This window comes from Sarcophilus harrisii, chromosome 6 (genome assembly GCF_902635505.1).
Source record: "Sarcophilus harrisii chromosome 6, mSarHar1.11, whole genome shotgun sequence".
In the NCBI taxonomy this organism is placed as follows: Eukaryota; Metazoa; Chordata; class Mammalia; order Dasyuromorphia; family Dasyuridae; genus Sarcophilus; species Sarcophilus harrisii.
The window spans coordinates 149135559-149162832 of NC_045431.1; positions in this window are offsets into that span (position 1 = coordinate 149135559).

A 27274-nucleotide genomic window follows, 5' to 3' on the forward strand; every position below is an offset into this window, starting at 1 on the left:
GAAATATTAAAATGATTCATTAATATTCTTCTCAAATAAATTTTCCTCAACATCTGATTTTCAGTGTCAAGTGTGTTTCTTTCAGTTTTTGGCATCCAGTGTGAAGCTTGGCTTCCAGATCTTGAATGGAACAAGATAAGACCCCTTAGGAAAAGTACTCCCATTGATTTCATTAGTCCTGGAGGTTGAACCCTATTCCTTCTGAACTTGTGACTTTAAACCACGAACTTTGAGGTAACCTGAAGAATTTTAATGATTGGGAAGCCCACTGGCAGACCACACAAATGAATATGTTGAACCAAGTTAAGAAACACCCTTTTGATTGGGAACCTCCTAAACAGAATTCCTTGTGGGCAACTTTGGGCTGCACTGACTGGCAGGTACCATCTAGCAGAATTCCACAAGGAAATATTGCTACTAGAAATGTAAATCTGTATTTGATTTGATTTGATTTTAAGTAAAAAACATTGTTTCTTAAGACAAAGTTCTTTGGTAACTTAACCTAAAGAGGTCACATGTTTATATCTCCTAATTAGATGAAATATATTTAAGGTATTATGTTGCTTTCTAAATTGTACATGTGTCAATTTGTAAAAATTATATGAGCTATGCTTTAAAATTTTGTCAGCTCTGCTGGATATGTGATACAAATTTTATGAAATTTGGGCCAGAGTTGAAAGTTGGTCCAAAGATAATACCTATATTTGTTTTGCTTTCTTCCTTTAACAAAGAAATTCATTTAAAGGATAGAATTTATAAAATTTTATAGAAAGAAAAAAAAAGTGGTTTAAAAGCAAGAAATGTTGGTTGGGAAAGCAATTAATAAGATTGAAGATTTTGAAGCAAACTTTCTTTTTTCTCTCCAATCCCCACTACTCCCACTCCTTGCTGCAAGTATAAGTGAATGTGATAGAGAAGAGAAAAAATATATATTCAGCATAGTGAAGATGATGAAAGTAAGGGAAATATTGGATCAGAATAAGAAAATAGAAAGGAAACAATATGATGAAGGATCTGGGAGTTAGGGGAACTTTAGGGAAATAGAAAACCATTTCACTGCTGATTTAAAAATTCTGGGAGCAAATGGCTTACTTTGGCATTATCAATATTTAACCTTTTCCTGGAGTAAAGGTTGGGAGATATTGGAGCAATTAAAAAAAAATCCCTGAAGGACACTGGCAATTAGCTGATGGGAATGAATGTTAAATAAGGCAATGACTAGGGAAATTTTACCTGTATTGATCATGGAAAATATTTTACTTCTAAGGTTTTCTAAGAAATATTGGAGAAAGGTATTGCAAACCGAGTGGCAATTCCATAGCTCTGGGCATCTGCTCTCATCAGGGAAAGTTAAAAGAATGAATTATATTCTTATGAAATGGGTTACTAAATTTAGGTTAGAAATGATTTCTAATGTTTGCTTTTTATACCAGAATGAATTTAACTTAAGAAGAAGATAAAAAAGGAGGGGGGGGGGGAATCAAGATGTGAAGTGAAATCATTTACATCTGTGAGGTCATTTGGTTGTATCGAATTATCTTATAGCATTTCCCATTGTTTAAAGGGATTCTGAGAACTGTAGTCTGTCTTTGTAAACATGGTTAGTAACTGAACATGTTATGTCATAAGTTGATTATTGAGCATCTTAAAGCAAAATGATTTGTGTAATGTTGAATCTATTATTATTATTATTATTTTTTTTTTTTTTGCTGAGGCATTAGAGTTAAGTGACTTGTCCAGGATCACATAGCCAAGAAGTGTTAAGTGTCTGAGGTCAAATTTGAACTCAGGTCCTCGTAACTTCAGGGCTGGTGTTCTAGCTACTACATCCACTAACTGCCTCTGTAATGTTGAATTTAAAACTATCTCCTTATATATCAAGATACACTGTGAACTTTCTAGGACGAATCTTTTACTGTTATCAATGTAAGATTATAGTCAATATTTATTTAGGGTATGTGACCTGAAGTTTTGATTAATGAGACTTGGAACTGTAATTGATATTTTGTTTGGAGTTTGATTTTAGGTATGATTGTCTGATGAAATCATCAAGTCAATCTACTGTCTGAGAGAAATGCCACAAGCTACTCAGAAAGATGTGATCCTGAATTGTGAAGGTCTATATATGGGCAAGAGTTGAGAGAACAAGCCTCTGCTTAAAGTGGAATCCTTCTGACTCAGTTTCCCCATTGTGTTTCTTTTAATAGGAATACACCTGATTATTCCTGAGTCTGATTATTAGGTACAATTGGTTTTTTTTAAATTTTTTATTAAAGCTTTGTATTTTCAAAACATATACATACATAATTTTCAACATTCATCCTTGCAAAACTTTGTATTCCAAAATTTTTTTCCCTCCTTTTCCAACAAATTCCCTCCTTTTCCCCAACCCCTTTCCCTAGATGGCAAGTAATCCAATATATGTTAAATGCTCAATTCTTCTATACACATTTCCACATTTATCATAATGCACAAGAAAAATCATATCAAAAAGGAAAAAATGAGAAAAAAAAACAAAATTAAGCAAATAACAACAAAAAAAGTGAAAATACATGTAATGATCTACATTCAGTCCCCACAGTTCTCTCTCTGGATTCAAATTACTTTCTCCATCACAAGATCATTGGAAGTGCCCTGAATCACCTATGAGGTAAAATTGTTACTGCATAATTGCTTTATCCTGTCATGTATGTGCTCTCAGGCTGAAGCCTGAAGGACCAGTTTTGAGGCCATTATAATCACGCCCCTGCTCTTATAGAAAGTTTCTATAATCAGAGCAATAAAAGCCATGAATAAAATTCAAGTACATAAGATCTTGCAATTTTCAATATGAAAATATGTCATCATTACATCCTAAATAAGTAGGTAAATGAATATTTGGCCTAGTCTTCTATCTGTTGCTAGATGCATATATTTATATGAAATACAATCCTTGAAGGTTCACCCTGTAGGATAATTTAACTCTATTCCTCTTTCCAGCTTGAAGTAGCCACAATTCCTGTAGAAGACTGAAATTTCTGGCCCTTGCCCCCATAATTCCATCTCCTGAAAAGACAGAAAGGGGGGGAAATGATGAGCCAGACTAAGGAGCTACTCAGAACTGTGTACCCAGCTAAGGAATGTGGAACATATGTTGTTTTTATTATTCTCCTGTTTGGGCTAAATTTATTGTATTTCTTTGTTAGTCTTATTCCCTTCAAGTTACAAGTTTTTAGTTAAAGGGAAATGTTAAATGAGAATGGTTACTTTTGAGGAAGATAAAACTATAGATGAGGAATGTGAGATGATATTAAAAAGATTTGAAGAAGGGGCAACAGAAAAGATGTGAAAGTCAAATTCTTATTAAAAGGAAATAGGGGAATTGTGAGAAATACCAAAGTTAGGTTTCCACACAATGTTGCAAGCTTCAAGATAATGTAAAATCATTAGTACCATTGACCAAGGGGGTTCTTTAAGGAAGGTTAAGTTTTCACACAACAATTAAGTTTCAATCTCTCAAAAACCTTGAGCAACCAAGGAATCAGAGAGCTAGAAAGGCACAGGTGGACTCAATCAATCAGAAAGTCTTACAGTTTTCAGAAAACCACAAGCTTAAGATAATAGCTGATCCAGCTCAAATTGGTTAGGGTCAATAACCTGACAAATCACTACTGGGCCCGTTTAATAGGCTAACTGAATATTAAACAACACACCCCAACGAAAGAGTTTTCAGCCATTTTTGAACATGGGATGTATGAGGAGGGAAGGGGCATATGATTATACTTATTTTGGGGAAAACATACAGTAGATGTATCAGAAAGATTGTAACCTGGAAGGAAACAGACCAATCTGTTCTCTGAAGGGAGAGGATTGTGCCGGGCTAACAAGTATAAAGCTTCTCTCACTTCTGTGTTCAGGATTCCCTCTTCCCAAAGAGGAGCGAAACAGTTTCTAGCCAGAAACATTAAGAAGATTTCTTAAGATTCCTCTTTATTAAATTTTCCTCAATATCTGATTTTCATGTCAAATATACTTCAGACAGTATTATTATTCTAAAAGAGCCTGAATTTTTACTGTCCAAGCTACTTCCTGAGGCAAATTGGGAGAACTGATTAGATCAATCTTTTGATCTTAATTAGCCCTTTTGTTATCTTTAAGTGGATTTTTAGTTCAGTGGCCCCTAGTTGAATTTCTGACTTTGACAAAATCATCATGACTCCACAGTTACTGTATCCAATCAGAAAGCCAAGTTATGTCAAACCTGAAGTTATTTATTAGTCTCTTATAAAAGAACCTACCTATACTCCAATCCTCTCTCCCCCCATCCTACTCCTTTTAGGACTCTAAATCCTTTCAGAGTTACACAGCCTACCCAATTCTTTTAGCATACTTACTAAGCATCATACTGACTAACTCCTTTTTTTAAAGCTTAGTCTCCTTATTAAGCACCATAACTCAGGATCATCAGGAACTTACCATCCTTACAACATCTCCTTAAAGGTATCTGCCCCTGCTGTCTTTCCCCTGGTTAATCACTAAAAATTCCATATGGAAAATAGCCTGCTGTCAGCAGCATAATAAAATCTTTGCCTCTTGAATTGGAGATGATCTAAGCCAGATTCTTTTGAGACTCCATGAGACAAGGCCCAAGACCCCAAGACTTAAACTAGCAAGTCACTAGAATTTCATACATTCCTCCAAGGAATTATTTGTCCTATTGGAAGTCAGATGTGCTATGATGAAAGCCATTCATTATATTGCTTGCAGAAAAGAAAAAGAAATTATAGATATAGATATATATATACACACATACATGTACAAATAACAGCATTGTTTATGAGGTTGATTATAATAAATATACCTAGAATGTAATGCTGTATTTTTTCATAGTTCATAGAATTTTTTTTTTTTTTTTACAAATAACAGAATTTTTTTTTAATTAAAACTTTTTATTTACAAAGCATATTCTTGGGTAATTTTTCCAACATTGATGCTTGCATAACCTTTTGTTGCAAATTTTCCCCTTCTTCCCCCTCCTCCCTCCCCCATCTGGCAGGTAGTCCAATACATGTTAAATATAACAGCATTATTTTTAAGGTTGATTACGGTAAATATACCTGGGATACAATGCTGTATTTTTCATAGTTTGTTATACAATATTCTCATTTAAAATTTTTTTAATATATTTTTGTTGATGTCCCTCTTTTCCATCCCAGAGAACCCATCCTTTATAATAAATAAGTTTTTGAAAAAAAGAAAAAAGAAAAATATTCGGCAAAATCAAAAATCACATGAACAGTTATCATTTTTTTCATATGTCATGACATCACCAATGACAACAAATAACTTTAAAGAAAATAGAGAAAATTCTAATTTTATCTCTCCCGAAGACGCTCTTTATCTCAACTATTGACTTCAAGCATATGTTATTTTATACAACAATCAGAAGCCACTATTGTATGGACCATTTGGTGATATCAAATCCAAGTATGGATTCTCTAAAGATAATATTAAAAAATCATAAGTCCTTCCTATTGAAAGAAATGCTTATTAAATAACTAATTGTTAATATGCTGGAGACATTGCTGATAATGAGATAATGAGATAATTCCCTTCAGTCTTGTTTAGACCTCAACCTTTGTATGGGGATAATTTTTTTGGTTAGATTGCCCAAAACTGGAGATGATTTGGAAGTAAAAATCTAACTCACATTCTCCTACTCCACCCAGACCTTGCAAGGGCTGATTCTTAAGGGCAAGTCAGTGAGCTCTTAAAGTTATTTAGCACATGGGCTTATTTGATCATGCCAAAATTAGATGAAATCAGGTTTAATATGATCCTAAAGCTAAATTTTGTGGATTATGTTAAAATTAAATCTAGGTAACTGTCTGCCCTGTCAGATACCTGGTGTATCTGATATCAGGATAATATGTTTAAAACTAATAAAATAAGTTTTTATCTTTTAAGATATTTTGATCTAGGTTTTTTTTTATTATAGCCTTAAATGCAGCAACTTTATGATTTCAACAATTTATGTTTAAAATGTAAATTATCATGGTAAAGCTGTTATTTTAAATAATTTAAGTAATGTTGGAGAAAGGTATAAGGGAGAAATACAGCTCTCTTGACTTAACACTTAATTAAATGTTAACTCTCTCCAGATTTTAAAAAGTGAAGAGTAGCAGGAAAAATGAGTTGTGAATTTTAATTAGGAAAATTGCTTTTTTTTTTTTTAAAGCAATATAACAAATTTCTATGGTTAAATAGGCAGTCAAGCCTTTTGTAAGCTGTTAATAATAGGCTTGGGAATAAAAATGGAAGACATGTGCTCCAAGCCTCAATTGTTCCTAGAAAGTTGCCTTGGGTACCCATGTTTCAGATGGTCTAAGCTTATTGAGAAGGTATAGGCAACAAAAGGCTATAAAACTGTGTGTCTCCTTTCATCTTTCCTGTCACTTTTGGGCCTGTATCCCAAAGAGACCATAAAAACAGAAAGGGGACCCACATGTACAAAAATGTTTGTAGTAGTTCTTTTTGTGGTTGTAGGAAACTGGGGGTTGGGTGAGATGCTCATCAGTGGGTGAATGGCTGAATAAGTTATGGTGTATGAATGTAATGGAATATTATTATTCTATAGGAAATGACAAGAAGGTTGATTTCAGGGAAGCTTGGAAGGACTTAGATGAACTGGTCCTGGGTGAAGTGAGTGGAACCAAAAGAACATTGTATACAACAAGATTATATGATGATCAACTGTAACGCATTTGTATCTTTTCAACAAAAGTGATTCAAGACAATCCTTTTTTTTTTTTTTTTTTTTTTTTTAATTTAATAGCCTTTTATTTACAGGATATATACATGGGTAACTTTACAGCATTAACAATTGCCAAACCTCTTGTTCCAATTTTTCACCTCTTACCCCCCCACCCCCTCCCCTAAATGTCAGGATGACCAGTAGATGTTAAATATATTAAAATATAAATTAGATACACAATAAGTATACATGACCAAAACATTATTTTGCTGTACAAAAAGAATCAGACTCTGAATTATTGTACAATTAGCTTGTGAAGGAAATCAAAAATGCAGGTGTGCATAAATATAGGGATTGGGAATTCAATGTAATGGTTTTTAGTCATCTCCCAGAGTTCTTTTTCTGGGTATAGCTAGTTCAGTTCATTACTGCTCCATTAGAAATGATTTGGTTGATCTCGTTGCTGAGGATGGCCTGATCCATCAGAACTGGTCATCATCTAGTATTGTTGTAGAAGTATATAATGATCTCCTGGTCCTGCTCATTTCACTCAGCATCAGTTCGTGTAAGTCTCTCCAGGCCTTTCTGAAATCATCCTGTTGGTCATTTCTTACAGAACAGTAATATTCCATAATTTTCATATACCACAATTTATTCAGCCATTCTCCAACTGATGGACATCCATTCAGTTTCCAGTTTCTAGCCACTACAAAAAGGGCTGCCACAAACATTCGTGCACATACAGGTCCCTTTCCCTTCTTTATAATCTCTTTGGGATATAATCCCAGTAGTAACACTGCTGGATCAAAGGGTATGCACAGTTGATTCAAGACAATCCTAATAGACTTGTAATGAAAAGAGCCATCCACATCCAGAAGAACTATGGAGACTGAATGTGGATCAAAGCATAGTATTTTCATTGTGTTGTTTGTTTGTATGTTTGTTCTTTTTTGTTTTTTGTGTTTGTTTTTTTCCCCCGTTTGATCTGAGTTTTCTTGTGCAGTATGATCAATATATTTAAACAAACTGCACATGTTTAACTTGGATTGTGTGCTGTCTAGGGGAGAGGAGTAGGAAAGAGAGAGGGAGAAAAATTTGGAATACAAAGTGAATACTAAAAATTATCTTTGCATTTAGAAAATTTTAGAAAATATTTTAGAAAAATAAAAGTCTATTAAAAATAAAAATTAAAAAATTTACTTTCTAGATTTAAAAAAGAAAAGGTATAAGCAAGTTTGATTTTTGTATAAGTAGATAAATTGAGAATGAAAAATTTGATTTAAAAGCTAATGCAGACTGTTATAAGGGATTGAGAGAAATTTGATGAGCGACATACTTCTGTATTGTAATTATATGTAAAATAATGTATTTTATTTTATTATATACCATTACATATTATATCCTATATTGGAATTATTTAGGAGAGAAATAATTATTTTAAAAAACAGGGATTTCACAGATCCAGAGTTTCCCCTTTTTCTAAAATCCTCATTTTAAAATTCAGTCTTTGAAGAATATTACTAATAATGAGACTGAATTAACTCTCTTCTCAATTTTGTTTAGACCCCACCTAACAAAAAATTTAATTTAAGGTGAAACTCTGGTCCATTATATTCTGTTCAGGTTTGGATATAGGATATTAAGTCTTTGAATAGATTGTACAAGGTTGGGCAATTTAGAAGTAAATTACATAAAGTTAGATTCTCCAGCCCCTTATTGAAATGGATCTACTTTTCATTCATTCTCTCTCATTACTTGTTAATCAATTAGCCATTTGTTAATCAACATGGAATTGATTGCCACCCTCAGAAACTATCATATCTTCACTGGGATTCCAGAATGTAATTATTGATTTCTGGTGACATATTTTGTACCAGGCTGAATTTGTACTCTAGGAGAAGACAAAAAGAAGAAGAAGATATCGAGTAAATTTTTAAAGATCTGATAAACTTTGTTATTGTGATAAGGCAAATTTAATTGGGTATATTTTTGGCATTGCTTCACTAAAAATATCTGAATCTCTTACCCACTGTAAACACCTTTTGACTAGAGTGGGTTGGTAATCAGGAATTTGTGATAATTATGAATCTATTTTCATCTGATGATACTTTTGAGATAATGTATGCCAGCTTAGTTTTCCTAAATTCCAATTTTGAAGATTTGTTTTTGCTTTAAAGTTGAATAAGTTTTTTAAGTTCAGAGGTTTCCACCTAACTTACTCCATTAGATTGTAATGATTATCTTTCTACATCAACATAAATTATAAACCATTGCTAAGAAAAAGACTTTAGAAAGAAATGCTTAAATCAAAAATCTTTTCTAAATTTTAAATAAAAATGATTTTGTGATAAAATTTATTTGTAGGCTAATTTATTGCAGTAATTTATGTTATTAATAACAATTGTGTCCAGTTCTACTGTGATTAGTGATACTTTTGAGATGTATGATACTTAAAGACAATGTACACCAATTTAGTTTTCATAAATTCCAATTTTGAAGATTACTTTTGCTTTAAGGTTGAATAAGACATTTATAAGTTCAGAGGTTTCCAATTAACTTACTTCATTAGATTTGTAATGACTACCTTTCTACATCAGAATAAATTTTAAACTGTTGCTAAGAGACTTTAGAAAGAAATGTTTAAGTCAAAAATCTTTTCTAAATTTTAAATAAAAATAACTTTATGTTTTTTAGAAGACCTGATAAATCTATTTGTAGGTTAATTTATTGCAGTAATTTGATGGTATTAAATAACAATTGTGTCCATACTTACTGTGATTAGTTTGAGGGGAAAGATTTTTTGGAATTCTGAATATTCTTTTTGAGTTTCAGTCTTAAGTTTATTGTGTCCTTGAGCCAACCTTAAATGGTCACTTTAAGGAAAACATCTCTATTCAGCTATTCAGAGAGAGAATTCTGACTCTAGTCAGAAGTCTAGTAAAAATCTGTCATTGGGGAATAAGGTTACCTTGGGAAGTCTAAGGTTGGACTCTTCTTAATTCATTTTCCATTACAAGAAATCTGTCTATTTGCTTCCATATGCTAGGCTACTTACAGTGACATAGGACCAGTTTTGATGCTATTATAATCATGTACTTGCTTCTAATTCTTATATCAAATTTCTGTTACCAGAGAAGACAAAAGTGGAAGTTTGAATAGATATCATAACATTGGAGACACTGACCCAGCATGGCATGCTCTCATCAGAGAAGATGCTGTACTCTATTAGCAAAATAGAACGAAAGTAGCTCAAAAGAAATATAAAATGCAAAATGTGCAAAGTTAGAGAATCTACCCCAAATGTGGACTGTTTGTGCCTGACCTATGGTAGAGCATTCTGAGTTCACATTGTTCTCATCAGCCACAATCTAACACATTGTAATTTAACCTGTAATATAGTGATTTTATTTTGGTCCTCTTTGATAATGAAGGACAGCCATTGCAATACTGAATCTTATATTAATACTAAAGCATCTGAATTATTATAATAATTTGCAAGTTGGAAAGATCTTGCTGTTTTGATCCGAATTTGTAGTCATTCCATGGCCTAAGCAAGAGTTAAACTAGTACTTAAACTAATATTTTTCCCCCTTCCTGTCTCCCCTCCCCTCTATGGATAGTAAGCAATCAGCTATAGATTATATGTGTGCAATCGTGTAAAACATTTCCATATTAGTCATTTTGTATAAGAAGTATAGAATAAAATAAAAAGAATGAAAGAAAGTGAAAAATAGCATGTTTCAATCTGTGTTCAATATCCGTTCTTTTCGAATCCAACCATTTTGGAGAGTAGTTTGGAACTATGCTCAAAAAGTTATCAAACTGTGCATACCCTTTGATCCAGCAGTGTTACTACTGGGATTATATCCCAAAGAGATTATAAAGAAGGGAAAGGGACCTGTATGTGCACGAATGTTTGTGGCAGCCCTTTTTGTAGTGGCTAGAAACTGGAAACTGAATGGATGTCCATCAGTTGGAGAATGGCTGAATAAATTGTGGTATATGAAAATTATGGAATATTACTGTTCTGTAAGAAATGACCAACAGGATGATTTCAGAAAGGCCTGGAGAGACTTACACGAACTGATGCTGAGTGAAATGAGCAGGACCAGGAGATCATTATATACTTCAACAACAATACTAGATGATGACCAGTTCTGATGGATCAGGCCATCCTCAGCAACGAGATCAACCAAATCATTTCTAATGGAGCAGTAATGAACTGAACTAGCTATACCCAGAAAAAGAACTCTGGGATGACTAAAAACCATTACATTGAATTCCCAATCCCTATATTTATGCACACCTGCATTTTTGATTTCCTTCACAAGCTAATTGTACAATAATTCAGAGTCTGATTCTTTTTGTACAGCAAAATAATGTTTTGGTCATGTATACTTATTGTGTATCTAAGTTATATTTTAATATATTTAACATCTACTGGTCATCCTGCCATTTAGGGGAGGGGGTGGGGGGGATAAGAGGTGAAAAATTGGAACAAGAGGTTTGGCAATTGTTAATGCTGTAAAGTTACCCATGTATATATCCTGTAAATAAAAGGCTATTAAAAAAAAAAAACACATTAAAAAAAAAAATCCGTTCTTTTTTTCTGGAGCCAGAATACTTCATTCAAATGTCCTTTGGGATTGTCTTGGATCATTATATTGCTGAGAATAGTTAAGCCATTCACAATTCTTTATCAAACAATATTGTGTAACCGTGTACAATGTTCTCCTGCTTCTGTTTACTTTATTTTGTGTCAGTTCATATAAGTCTTTCCATGTGCTTATCATTTCTTATAGCACCATAATATTTATCACAACCACAGTTAGTTTGGTCATTTCCCAATTAATGGACATTCTTTTGATTTCTAATGCTTAGCCACCACAAAATCTTGGCTGTGTTGATTTTCTTTGTGCAAAACATTGTAATTTTATATAATCAAAATTATCTATTTTACATTTTATAATGACCTCTATATTTTCTTTGGTCCTAAAATTTTCCCTTATTCATAAATTTGATAGATAATTCCTAATTGCTTAGTATCTATGATAAAGGTCTCATTTCTAAAATATATAAAGACCTGATTCAAATTTATAAGAATATAAGTCATTCCCCAATTGAGAAATGGTCAATTTTTAGATTAAGAAATTAAAGCCATCTGTCTTTATGAAAAAAAAATACTTTAATCACTATTGATTAGAGAAATGCAAATTAAAACAACTCTGAGGTACCACCTTATACCTCTGATATTGGCTAAAATGACAGAAAAAATAATGATAAAATATTGGAGGGGCTGTGGGAAAATTGGGACACTAATGCATTGTTGGTGGAGTTGTGAATTGATCTAGTCATTCTGGAGAATAATTTGGAAAAATGCCCACAGGGCAATGAAACTGTACCCTTTAATCCAACAATACCACTATTCAGTCTTTATCCCAAAAAAATCAAAAAGAAGGGAAAAGAACCCACATGTGCAAAAATTTTTGTAACAGCTCTTTTTGTGGTGGCAAAGAATTAGAAAATGAGTAGATGCCTATCGATTGGGAAAATGTCTGAATAAGTTATAGTATATGAAAGTTATGGAATATTATTTTTCCATAAAAAATGATGAACAGGTTGATTTTAGAAAGGCCTGGAAAGATTTACATGAATTAATGCTGAGTGAAACAAGCAGAACCAAGAAAACACTGTATATAGTAAAAGCAAGATTGTGTGACTATCAACTATGATGAACTTGATTCTTCTCAATGGTTTAGTGATACAAGGCAATCCCAATAAAGTTTGGATGGGAAATACTTTACAAATATATAGAGAACTATGAAGACTGAATGTAAATCAATGAATGCTGTGTTCACTTTTTTTCTTTTTCTGCTATTTTTTTTTCCTTTTCTCTTGTGGTTTTTCCCTTTATTCTGATTTTTCTCTCCCAGAATGATTCATAAAGAAATGTGTAAAAAAGAAAAAGAAAAGAAAAAAAAGAATATGTAATGTCCAGTTTAGCTTTCTGGAGGATCTCTGGACGGGCCTTGGTCTTAGCAGGAGAGTCACCACAAAGATGGTCAAGGATAGAGTCTGGAGTTTTGAATCTGGAGCCTGAAGTCTGGAGTCTGGAGTCTAGAATCTGGAGTCTGGAGTTTGAGCTTGAGCTCACACGCTCACATTTCTCCAGTCCGCTCAGCCTTTAAATAAATACCTTAGTACAATTACATCACTGTTGGAATCTTTACAAAGTGTTAAGACATTGGAGTTAATTTAATCTTAGAAAGAATTATTTTGGGCCAGAACTTGAAACAAGATACTAAGTGGAACTGATTGAACAATGCTTGTGTTCACACCTTTAGAGAGCTCAAGTATCTAAGTACTCAATGGAGTTCACACGAGAGTTCAGGGCTAGTATGAGAGCTGAATTCACACCTCCCTTAGGACCAGAGAGCACTCTGGGAGATAACCCAGAATCCCTCTCCCTTCAGAAGGCAGAGTTAACCTTTGGGAGATCACATAAATGAAGGAAGCTCTTGGAGCGAAAGAGGAATTTTCTCGGAAACATCAACAGGGCTCTGAGACAGAACACTCTGGAAGAAAAGACTACTCACCACAGACTGGAGATTGAGAAACCACGAGTCAGAGCTGGCTGGAGGCTGAAGAAAGCAGAGGCAGAAGAACAAGGACAAAACTACAAGATCTCTCGGAGCCAGGCAGAGAGATAGGCAACAACTAACGGGGCTAATTTGGAAGGAGAAATAAACATTTGCATTTTTAGCAGCTGGCTGCGATTTTGAAGTAATTATTTATTGCAACTGAGACTTAAGGCTGCCTCCAAGGAAAACCCCTCAACACATCACTACAGCACACTAAGCATGAGCCAACTGTAGAACCATTACATCACCATATCATACTAAGTACTAAGTATATGTGAACTAGAGAACCATTATCTCATCAATCATACTGAGTAAACACCCTGCTGTATCTTTGCTTCAAGTATACTTTTCTCAGAGTTCCCCAATGTCTGTGGTCCTCTACAAATGTACATTTTATAAACAAAAAAAAAAATGTTGCTTCTATATGTAGCTAAAGAAAATAAAAATTAAAAAGCAGAAGACTATAGGAAAAAATTGCCAACAAGTATCTCTGATAATAGATCTATTTTAGAAAAAAAATTGAATAAACCATAAATGAGTTTCCTAGGAAAAAAAGCACCAGTACCATATGGATTTACAAGGGAATTCTATCAAACATTTAAAGATCAACAATTCTAATAATAAATACATTATTTAGAATAATAGGCAAAGAAGGGATCTTACCAAATTACTTTTATGGAACAAATAGGATACTGATACTCAAAACAGGAAGAGTAAAAACAGAGAAAATTATAGACCAATTTCATTAATGAATTCGGATGCAAAAATCCTGAGGAAAATACTAGCCAGGAGAATACAACAAAATATCATAAAAATTAGATACTATGACCAAGTGGGATTTATATCTGGAATGCAGATATGGTTTAACATAGGAAAAACTGTTCACAGAATTGATTATGTCAGTAATAAAAGTTTTTAAAAGATGCTTATGTCAACAGATATAGAAAAAAACTCATTTCTATTCAAAACACTTGAAAACATAGGTATAAATGGATTTTTCCTAGAACTGATAAAAAGCATTTATCTAAAACCATTAGCAAACATTATTTGTAATGGGGATAAGTTAGAAGGCTTCTTAATTAGATCAAATGTAAAACAAGAAAGCCCACTGTCATCAATATTATTCAAGATTATATAGGAAATCCTAGCAATAGCAATAAGATAAGAAAAAGAAATAGAAGAAATCAGAATAGAGAATGAGGTAATAAAATATATATATATATATATTTTTTTTTACAGATGATATAATTATTTATTTGGAAAATCCCAAAGACTCAACTAAAAATTAGTTGAAATAATTAACAACTTAGCAAAGTGGCAACATTTAATGTAAACCCACATAAATCATCAACATTTCTATATATCACAAAAGCCTGCAAGAAGAGCTAGTGAAAAATATCCCATTTGAAATAATTTTAGACAGTAAGAAATACTTGAGTGTATATCTTCTCAAACAAACCCAAGAACTTTATAAATAAAATTATTAAAAAAAACTTTTTAATACAAATAAAATCAGATTTAAATAATTGGAGGAATATTAATTGTTCATGGGTAGGCAGGATCAATATAATAAAAATGGCAATTTAACCAAAACTAATTTATGCATTCAAAGCCATCCTAATTAAATTAATTTTTTTTTACTGAATTAAAAAAATAAAATTCATTTGAAAAAATAAAAAGTCAGTAACATTAAAGAAAATAATGGGGGGGGGGGAAGAATGTAAAGGAAAGAGGTTTAGAAGTACCAGATCTATATTATAAGACAGTAGTTATTAAAACTATCTAAGAACTAAGTTATCAAAACTTGCTAAGAAACAGAAAGGAGGGCAATAGAATAGAGCAGACATATAATTTATGGCAGCAAATAAATATAGTGATCTTGTATTTGACAAGTGTGAAGACAAAAAATTTAATGAATTAGACATCCTTTGCAAGAACAAGGGATAATCTACCCCTCCAATATGTGGAGAAGGGAAGAATTTATGGCCAAAGAAAAACCAGAGAATATTTTGTAATGCGAAATAGATACTTCATATTATATTAAATTAAAAAGGGTTTTGTACAAACAAAACCAATGCAGCCAACTTTAGAAAGGATGCTGAAAGCTGGGGAAAATAATTTTATAGCCAATATTTCTGATAAAGGCATAATTACTAAAATATATAGAAAATTAACTCAAATTTATAAGAATACAAACCATTCCCCCATTGATAAATGGCCAAAAATTATGAACAATTTTCAGACAAAGAAATTAAAATCTTGTTATGTGAAAAAATGCTCCAAATCATTATTGATTAGAGAAATTCAAATTAAGATAACTGAAGTACAACTTCACACCTCTCAGATTGACTAAAATGACAGGAAAAGATAATGATAAATGTTGGAGGGAATGTGGGAAAATTGGGATACTAGTGCATTGTTGGTGGAGTTGTAAACTGATCCAACTAATCTGGAGAGCAATTTGGAACTATGCCCAAAGGGCTATCAAATTATGCATAATCTTTGATCCAGTATCTCTGTATCCCAAAGAGATCATTAAAGAGGGAAAAGGACCCACATGTGCAAAAATGTTTGTACCAGCTCTTTTCGTAGTGTCAAGAACTGGAAATTTAATGGAAGCCCATCAGTTCGGGAATGATTGAATAAATTATGGTATATGAATTATTGGAATATTATTGTTCTATAAGAAATGTTGATTTCAGAAAGGCCTTTAAAGATCTGCATGAACTGATGCTAAATGAAGTGAGCAGAACCAAGAGAACATTTTACATAGTAACAATAAGATTATATGATGATCACTTGTGATGAACTTGGCTCTTTTCAACAAAGAGGTGATTCAAGGCAATTCTAACAGACTTGTCATGGAAAGTATTATATGCATTTAGAAGACAACTATGGAGACTGTGGATCAGAGAATAATATTTTTATCTTTTGTTGTTGTTGTTGTTTGCTTGCTTGTGCTTTTTTCTTTCTCATGTATTTTCCCCCCTTTTATTTGATTTTTTTTGTATGTGTGCAGCATGATGAATATGGAAATATTTTAGAATTGCACGTGTTTAATCTATATTGGATTGCTTGCTGCTTTGGAGAGAGGAAAGGAGAGAAAGGGAGAAAATTGGAAATTTGGAACACAAGGATTTTCAAAGATGAATGTTGAAAACTATCTTTGAATATATTTGGAAAAATAAAATACTATTTGAAAGAAAGATTTAAAAGTTAGGGATAAGAATTTATTATTTGGTTAAAATGTGGGAAATTTGGAAAGTAGTATGTTAGAAATTGGGCATAGACCAATATCTTACCCCATTTACCAAGATAAAGTCAAAATGGATACATGACCTATATATGAGGAGAGATATTACAAGAAAAGTAGAACAACATAGAACTTATTACTTATCAGACTTATTGATAGGCTAATAATTTATGAATAAACAAGCAGAAATAACATAGGTTTAAAATGGATAATTTCAATTACATTAAACTTAAAAGTTTTGCATAAATTAAACTATATAGCCAAAATCAGAAGGAAAATAGAAAATTGGAGAGGGGAGAGAATTTTATAGACAAGTTCTCAGATAAAGGCTTCATATCTTTTATTGGTCAAATTTATAGAAAATTGTCAAAATTATAAGAATATAAGTTGTTCCCTAATTAATAAATAGTCAAAGACTAGGAATAGGCAGTTTTTAGATATAAAACAAAACAAAACAATTTATAGTCATGTAAAAATGTTCTAAATAATTTTTGAGTAGAGAAATACAAATTAAAACTACCTTGAGATATTATTTATACCTCTCAGATCAACTAAAATGACTGAAACAGAAACTGACAAATGGTGGAAGGTTTAATAAAAAATTGGAGCACTAATTCACAGTTGTGAACTGATCCAGACATTTTGGAGAGGAATCTGTAATTACGCCCAAAGAGTTATTACAACCTATACTATTCATATTAGTAGGTCTATTTCTAAAGATGATTAGGGGAAAGGAAAAGAATATGTATTTTATTTCTTTTTTCCTTTTTTAAAAATTATTTAATCTTTTAAAAAATTAATTTATTTATTTAATAGTTTCCTCCAGTTTCATTTAAGACAATTTTTAAACATTCGTTTTTAAAACTTTTGAGTTCCAGATTCTTTTTCTTATCCCTACCCATTAAGAAATTAAATGTGAAATTATGCAAAACATTTCTAGAAAAATCGTGTTGTAAAGAAAAACCCATAGATTACTCACCCTAAAAAAAAAAAAATCCTCAAAAAAAAAAATAAGGTAAAGAAAGGGAGAAAGAAAGAGAAGGAGAGCAAGAGAGATGAGAGACAGACAGACAGACACACACACACACACACACACACACACACAGAGACAGAGAGACAGAGAGAGAGAGAGAGAAAGACAGAGAGAGATAAGGAAGAAGAGAGAGAGAATGAATGTACTTCCATCTGTATTCAGACACAATCAGTGCCTACTCTGGATAAGGACAGGATTTTTATTTCTAAATCCTTCAAATTAGTCATAGATCATTATACAGCCAAGAATTTACATCTGATTATCCCAGAACATTACTATTACTTTGTATACAGTACATTTCATTTTGCTTGAATTCATGGAGGATTTTCCAGCTTTTTTTCCATTTCTGAGAGCATCCTACTCATCATTTCCCATAGAAAAACAACATTCCATCATAATCACATACCACAATTTATTCAGCCATTCCCCAATTGATAGGCATCCCCTCAGTTTCCAATTTTCTCTCTGAGAAGAGAGCTGCTATAAATATTTTTGTATATTTAGGTCCTTTTCCTTTTTAAAAAATTTTTTTTGGAATTTATGCCTACTAGTAGTATTGTTAGGTCAAAGGATAATCATAAATTTATAGTCCTTTGGATCATATTTTTGATCATTTTTCATTTCTTATTTGTTTTTTTATAAATTTGTCTCAATTCCCTCTATGTTTGAGAAATGAGGCCTTATCAGAGAAACTTGCTTCAAAATTCTTTTTACAATTACTATTGGTAACTGTATTTCCCTTCATTTATTTTATTCTCTCTCTCCTTTTACCCTCAAAAGTGTTTTTCTACTGACCACTCCCTCCCCCATATGCCTTCTCTTTTATCATTCTCCCCCTTTTTGTATCCCATTCCCTTCTTACTTTCCTGCAGGATAAGATAGATTTCTCTGCCCATATGTGTGTATGTTCTTTGAGCCAATTCTGATGAAGTTCACTCATTTCCCCCTTTTTCTCCATCTTTCCCTCCAGCTTAAAAGCTTTTTCTTACTTCTATTTATGGCAGATAATTTGCACCATTCCACTTCTTCCTTTCGCTTTTCCCCTGTATATCCCTCTCTCACACCTTAATTTCATTTTTTAAAGATATTAACCCTTTCTATTCAACTCATATCTGTGCCATCTGTCTATATATCTATATCTATCTATCTATACTCCTTCTAATTGCCATAATAATGAGAAAAGTTCTAATGAGTTACAAGTATCATCCTTCTATGTAGGAATATAAACAGACAAATCTTATGAAGTCCCTTATGATATCACTTTCCTGATTACCTTCTTATGTTTTTCCTGAGTTCTATATCTGAAAAACAGATTTTCTACTCAGCTCTGCTGTTTTCATCACAAATGCTTGAAAATCTTCTATTTCATTGAATTTCCACCTTTTCTCCTACAGGATTATACTCACTTTTGCTAGATAGGTGATTGTTGATCCTAGTTTCACTGCTCTCCAGAACATCATATTTGAAGCCCTTCAGTCCTTTAATGTAAAAGCTGCTAAATCTTGTGTTATCCTGACTGTGACTCCATTATACTTGAATTGTTTCTTTCTGGATGCTTGCAATATTTTTTCCTTTACCTGGGAGTTCTAGAATTTGGTTATAATATTACTATGAGTTTTCAATTTGCTATCTCTTTCAGGAAGTGATCAGATTCTTTCGATTTCTATTTTACTGTCTGGTTCTAGAATATCAGGACAGTTTTCCTTGATAATTTCTTGAAAGATTATGTCCAGGCTCTTCTTTTAAAATCATGACTTTCAGATAGACTAATAATTTTTAAATTATCTCTCCTGGTAAGGTAAATTCTTAGTTATCTTTGGCAGGAAAAATGTATTACTCCATCTTTTGGGGTGTTCTGGTGCTCTCAGAATCTATATTTAAAAAAAATATTTACGGCAGCCTATTTTGTGATGGCAAGGAACTGGAAATTGCAGGGATGTCCATCAACTAGGGAATGATTGAACAAGTTCTGAAACATGATTGAGATGAAATACTACTGTTATAAGAAATGATGAGCTCAATGATCTTAGAAAAACATGATAAAACTTTAATGAAATAATGAAGGGTGAAATAAGCAGAACTAAGAGAACATTGTATACAACAACAGCAATATTGTTTTAAGAACAACTTAGAGTGACTTATTTTGACTATTACAAATACCCAAATTAAACATAAAGGACATATGAAGAAAGATGCTATCAGCATCCAAAGAAAAAACTGATAAATAGAAGTATGTTTAGAATGATTTTACATATATATATATATATATATATATATATATATAATATGTGTGTCTAATTATAGTTATCTCCAGGGTGGGGATAGGGGAAAAATAAATTTACATGATAACTATTATATATATATATTAAAACAGCAAGTTATCCATATTAGATTTATAGTTTCATGTGCAACCATGTTTTAAATTATATTATGTTAAGGAAATGATTGTTTTATTCAATGAATTAAAAATAGTTATTTTATTTTTAGTTAATTTTTTATTTCTTTGATTTCTTCTTCTGAAAACTGTCTGTTCATATTCCTTGATCATTCATCAATTGGGGAATGATTTATATTCTTACAAAGTTGACTCCGTTCTGAATATATTAGAGAAACAAACCCTTTAGTAGATATACTTGCTGAAAAATCTTGTTCTCCCCCCCATCATTTCCTAGTTTTTCTTCTAATCTTGATTGCATTGATTTTATTTGTGCAACCCCTTTTTAATTTAATATAAAGAAAATTATTCATTTTATGTCCTTTAATACTATCTTGTTTATTTAGAGTTTTTCCCTTACCCATAAATCCGGCAGCCAAAATATTTCTTGCTCTCCTAATTTGCATCACCCTTCATGTCTAAATCATACACCCATTTTGACTTAACCTTGGTATGTGGTATGAGATGTTGATCTATACTTGGTTTCTGCCAAACTGCTTTCCAGTTTTCCCAGCAATTTTGATCAAATAGTGATTTCTTGTCCAAAAAAATTGGCTCTTTGGGTGTGTTTAACAGTAGTTTATGATGATCATATACTACTATGTGTTGTGTACTTAATCTATTTCATTGATTCACCACTCTATTTCTAGCCAGTTCCAGATTTGGAACATTGTATTGTCGAGAATATCTAAGTCATTCACAGTTGATCATCATATAACATTGCTATTACTGTATATAATATTCTTCTGATTCTGCTCATTTCAATTTGTTTCAATTCATTTAAATTTTTCAAGTTTTTCTGAAAGCATCCTGCTCATCATTTCTTATAATATAATAGTATTCCATCACAATCACATACAATAACTTGTTCAGCCATTCTCTGAACATCACCTCAATTTTAAATTCTTTGACACCATTAAAAGAGCTGCTGTACACATTTTTAGTATCCATTGTTTTGATGATTATCACATTGTAATACAGTTTGAGTTTTGGTACTTCTAATCCATCTTTCTTCACATTTTTTTGGTTTGATTCCCTTTATATCCTTAACCTTTTTTTCTTCCAGCTGAATTTGTTATTTCTTTTCATTCCATAAAATTATTTTTGATAGTTTGACTGATATGGCACTTAATAAGTTAATTAGTTTAGATAGAATTGTCATTTTTATTATATTGATGAAGTCTACCCATGAGCAATTAATATTTTTTCAATTGTTTAAATCTATTTTTATTTGTGTGAAAAGTGTTCTATAATTGAGTTCATATAATTCCCAGGTTTGTCTTGGCAGGTAAACTTGTAAATATTTTATGTTACCTATAATTATTATTATTATCATTATTATTTTTGCTGAGCCAATTATGGTTAAGTGACTTACCCAGGGTCACACAGCTAGGAAGTGTTAAGTGTCTGAGGTCACATTTGAACTCAGGTCCTCCTAACTTCAGGGCTGGTGCTCTATCCACTGCACCACCTAGCGGCCCCTATAATTATTTTTAAATGGAATTTCTCATTCTATTTCTTGCTACTGGGTTTTGCTGGTTTCAACACAAGAGGTCACCAAAGGATAACTTTGGACTCCAGCAACTAGTCTCCTTCACTCTAAGGTGTTCTTTGTCAGAGCTCAACAGGATAAAATTGCAAAATCAAACACTAAGCTTAATAATTCATGAAACATCCGAAGCAATAATTTTAAACCCAATTAACTACAGAAAGAAGGAAAATGGAAGATTGAAGACATATAATTGGAGCTCTATATGCAAAAGAAACAAGGAAAAGACAACCTAGTTTATGAAAGCCAGCACCTATACTTGAAAAGCCTTCTCTGTCAAAGTCTACCTTAGCTTCTGCTATAGTACAAGTACATGTGTGCTGCAAGTAGATCAAACTGGCTTAAGAAAACCAATTTGTTAAATCTTTAGTGTGGACATTCACATCATATAAATTGGCAAGCAATTTATTATTTTTAGATTTTGATTTATTATTCTGTTATCTAACTTTAAATTTTTTTTTATTTATGGAATAAAACAAGTATTTCCTTAACATAGTACAATAAAAAGGTGATTGCTCATGAAATTACAAATCTACTATGCACAACTTACTATTCCTTTCAACTATAAAACAATATTATCAGGTAATTTTCTCTCTTTTTTTCCTCTTTTTTTCTTCCTTTCTCCTCCCCCTTTTGAGATGGCTATTTAAATGATTTATATATTTATTTATAGTATATATGCTCAATCTGACAAAATATATCCCCACATTAGCCATGTTTGGAAATACACATGTGAAGCTTTCATCACCTCTCCATTAGGAATTTAAATGGCAAGTTTTATCTTCATATCTCTGGACTTGTAGTTTATCATTGTGTTGATCAGAATTCTGAACTCTTTCAAAGTTTTTTTCTCTATAGTGTTGTTATCATTATATAAATTGTTCTCCTAAATCTATTCACTTCGCAACAGTTCATAAAGATCTTAAAAGTTTCCTCTGAATTTGTAATTTCCTCATTTTGGGGGGCAAAATAATATTCCACTACAATTTGTTAAGCTATTTCCCAGTAGTTCTCAAACTTTTGTTCTCATAATCTTTATACTATTAAAAATTATTGAGAATCTGTTCAGAGATTTTTTTTTCAATGTGGGTAATATTTATAGATATTTACCATGTTAGAAATAAAAACTAACTTTAAATTTGAATACTCTCTGAAAGAGTTTCAGAGATCTCCAGGAATCTCTAGATCACACTTTGAGAATCATTGCCATTTCCCAATAAGACACTCCTTTAGCTTCCATTTTTTGGCTATCACAAAAAAAAAATTGCTAAAAAACTTTGTGTATATATGAATCCTTTTCCTCTTTAATTTTTTTTTTTAGGTATATAGACCTAGTACGGGTATAGCTGGGTCAGAGGTTATATGCAGTTCGGTAACTTTTGATCATATTTTCAAATTGCTTTCTGGAGTAGCTGTACCAATTGACAACTCTAGTGACCCCTATAGTATTTGTCACTTTCCTTTTTGCCATCTTGACAAACATGATAGATATATGGAAGAAAAATAGAGTTGCTTTCATTTACCTTTCTTAAGAGCAGTTTTATATGATTGCTGATAACTTGGGTTTCTGCTTTTGAAAAGCACCTTTTCATATTCTTTGACAATTTATCTATTAGAAAATGTCTTTGCATCATTGGATTTGAAATCAATTGGAATCAGTTCCCTATTTATCTTGGAAATGAAACCTTTCTCAGAGAAACTAATTGCAAAGATTTTCCCCCTCAATTATGTGTTGCCCATTTAATTTTGAATTATAGTTTGCATAATAATATCTACCTTTAAGGCTTATAAAATGCCTTTTTTGTTCAGTTGTTTTGTTTTGTCCCATGAATCATCTGTCCATGGGGCTCTCTTGGCAAAGATATTGGAATGGTTTGCCATTTCCTTCTCTAGTGGATTAAGGCAAACGAACACAAATTGCCCAGTGATTTACCCTGCATCACACAGCTTGAATCATTCTCTGTGAAACATCTTTGCTTATAACATGTCTGTTCATTTAAACATTTAAAATTTAACATTTAAACATTTAAAACTTAATGTATCCTAAACAAAACTTGTTATTTTTCTCCACAAATCTTCCTAAGCTTTCCTATTCAGTCTCCCAATTTCATAGTTTTTAAAATATCTTTTATTCTCCCCACTCTGTCATCCCCATAGTCAAACAGTGGGAAGTCTTGTCAATTATACCTCCAAAACTTCTACTGACTATGTTTCCTTCTCTCCACTCACAGATAGTTATCACTCTTGTAAGGCTTAAATTCTAATCACTTCTCAGACAGACTATGGTCATAGCCTTCTAATTATATTCCTAACTTCTTAGTCCTTTTCAAGATGATGACTAGGGTGAGGGAAGGAAACAGAACTACTTCTATTTATTTTTACCTAAAAAAAAAGGGAAATAAATTAATCTTTCCTAATATTTAGAGTAAATGGATTGACAGTGGTTTATCATTTGGCTTGTAGCTCAATCATATGTCGTTAGCTTTGGAGAGTGTGCTGGAGGGAAGGGCTGAAATGTCACTACAGAGTTGCAAGTGGTACCTTTGCATGATAATTCACTCTTGTTTTATATTTCACTGTATTACAGTTTTGTATGTGCTTTGGTAAAATGAATTTATGGGTCATATTATTTAACCAAACTAATCTTCAAAAAGTGGGAAAGTGGTTTGAAAATTTTCTAGAAAGAAATTACAGATTGAAAATAAAACATAACTTGGGCACAAGAGAATAAAAAAAATTATAGAACTGACATTTCTCTTACACCAAGTATGGGATCCTCAGCCATCAGCACAAAGTAAAAATAATACTGAGCTGCAAGATATGACAAATAGGTGTAATAAAAAAAAAAAAAAAACACACAACCTTGAATGGTACTTAGAGCTGTGCTGGATACACTAGATTTTTGGACTAATTGGGGGGGGATAAATATTTATTATGTGCCTACTATTTGCCAGACACTACACTAAGCACTTTACACATATCTCCCAGGGCAGAAATGACTGTAAAAACTCTAGATACCAGTCTCATTCATTTAAAAAGTGAGAGTGTAGTATCAATCCTTTATGGTTATCTGCTTCATGAAACAAAAATGGAGCAGAATGATATTATTCTGAAGATTGTCAGCAACTTCTATGCTTGAAAACATCATGAAGCATCTCTGTTTTGTAAATTCCCTAATTTAAGCCTTAGTCTGGGAATGCTTATCCTTGTCTTCTGTCCAGTAATCCATTTTGACTCATTTCCATGCAAAATCATCACAATCTCACTTATTGAAAATAATTGGAAAAATTGAAATACCTTTAAAATTCTGGTTGATGTGAGAATTTATTTTGCTCGACTATACTTTTTAAAATAAACCTTTTCTTTCTTTTTTGTTGAGGGAAGGGGAGGAAAGAGGGATCAAAATTGAATAAATTGGGGGGGACTAAAAAAACTGGAAAGCAGCTTTGGGAAAGTTTCTACAGAATGAGTTAAACAGACAATTGTTAGGGGTGAAAAATTAATAAATATTCCCAGCTAGATCAAGACTGATGTGTGGTAGGCTAGCAATCAAATCTGTTTTGATTTTTAAAAATAATACATTTGTGCATCCTGTTACTTCAGGCACATCCTGCTGATTTTAAGCCCCTCTACCTCCTCCACTCCATTAAGTAGTTTCAGTAAAAAAATAATAATAATAATAAAATAAAACAAAAAATAAAGTTTCAGAACCAAGCCTTTGCTGGTACTTACACCAAATATATGCCCCGGTTCCTTGCTGTATACTGCAAGATGCTATCTCAGGAGATTGTTTTAAATAAATTCCCTAATAAAGCTTAGACCTCTTTACTTGTTATTTCCTGCATTATAATAAGCTGCCACTCTGCAACAATTGAGGTAGTTGGCAAGATTCCCAGGAAATGGGTTAACGAAGGGAGGAAAGTAAAGGGGAGATCCCTGACAACTGTCCTCAGGATTATGGGTGCAAGTGGCTCTTGTAAGATTTATGTGAGCCACCTGAGGGAAGAGGAGGGGACATGCCCTCAAAACATTGCAAGGGTTGATTACCTGACTAGCTGAGATGAAATTGCTCCTTGTAAAGAAACTAGGGCAGTGATAGTTAAAGTAGTCTGGCTATTGCTGATTGCTTTGTGATCTATCACTGATAGATCACCGATCTATCTATCTAGCTCCTGAGGCTCGAGTAGGTACATCTGGTTAAAACAGAGGACTAAAAGGAGATGTGTTGATTACAGCCTTCCAATTTTTGAAGGCTATAGCTGAAAAAAGAGGTGAAAAATACCTCTCTACCTTAACGTGTCATTTTGTGAGAGCTAGAAGACATCAAATACCAAGAGTTAAGAACCCTTCTAATATTTCAAAACTGGAACCTAAGGACGGAAAAGAAAAGAATTCAGACGAGAAATGGGAGGTTGCATTTAAGTCTGAGAGGAAGATAGAGTTTGCAGACCCTCCGGCAAGTATCCCAAATTAGATCATTACCACAGAGCCAGAGAAAGCAGAGGTGTATAATTCAATTGCTTATTGAATTGGTTTATTAGAGCCGGGAGGAATGTTCAGCAAAACGTTTTGCCAGTAGGAGAGGCTTCCTGGAGGACCAATGAAGCAACCATAAAAGAAATGGTCATGCAATCTGAGGTATATACAGCCCTAAATTCCAATGGTCTGAGGCAGAACCTGTTACAGCCGGGATAAGGAACAAAGGTTTCAAGTTAGCCCTTGCTCACTGGAAGGAACCTTTGGTTCTTTTAGTTTCCATAGCAGAGGCTTATGATTATAGGAAAGCATTGTCTGAGTTGATCCTGGGATTTGAGATGTAAACCCCATCAAAGTAAGACCCAAGGAAAGTCAAGAAAAACTACATCATAAAAGACAAGCAATTGTCCCTTCATTTGAAAAGGCTTGAGGAGTAAGTTAACAATCTGATGCCGGGTTGCTGAAGAAATCCTAACGTTTCTGAAACAAAAAAGATTTAATCAACTCCTCCTGAATAAAATAAGACACAAGGGAGGGGCCCCAAACCTGTGCCTCTCCTTTGCTGTCTGTAAGTTTCATGAACTATAGTGGCCTAGGAGTATGGCTAGGGTTCTCCTAGAGTAATGAGGATGAGAAGACTAGAAGCCATCTGTAGAAATAATCTTACAGTAGCTTGAGGTACAATAAATAAGCAGAGAATTCTGGTCCTAGTAGATACGGAGGCGTAATGTACCCTTATTTATGAAAGTCCATGTAGGTTCCCCGGGCCCCAGGTTTACACTGATGTTCCATAAAATACTATAAGTAAATCCCCTAATAAAGTTGGGACTGATCATCCTGAGTTTGTGTTTCTTTTCTCAGAATTTCCTGAATAGTCAGCTGCCAGTCTGCATAAGGCAAAGGGACAATTCTGTTCTGTCAAAGTCCTAAAAGGAAAAAAAAAATCTGAAAACAGGAGAAAAAACACATTGTCAGAACTTGATTACCTTCTGAAGAATGTGAAGAACCCTTTCCTGGCTGGCCTATACTTCTTTTTCCAGACTGAAAACAAATTTTACTTTCTCTTATGTTACATTAAAAATGGAGAGTTGACTTACCATCTCCAGAGGAAGAACTGCTTCCTGGACCTCCTGTATTTTATTTTGTTGAAATTTC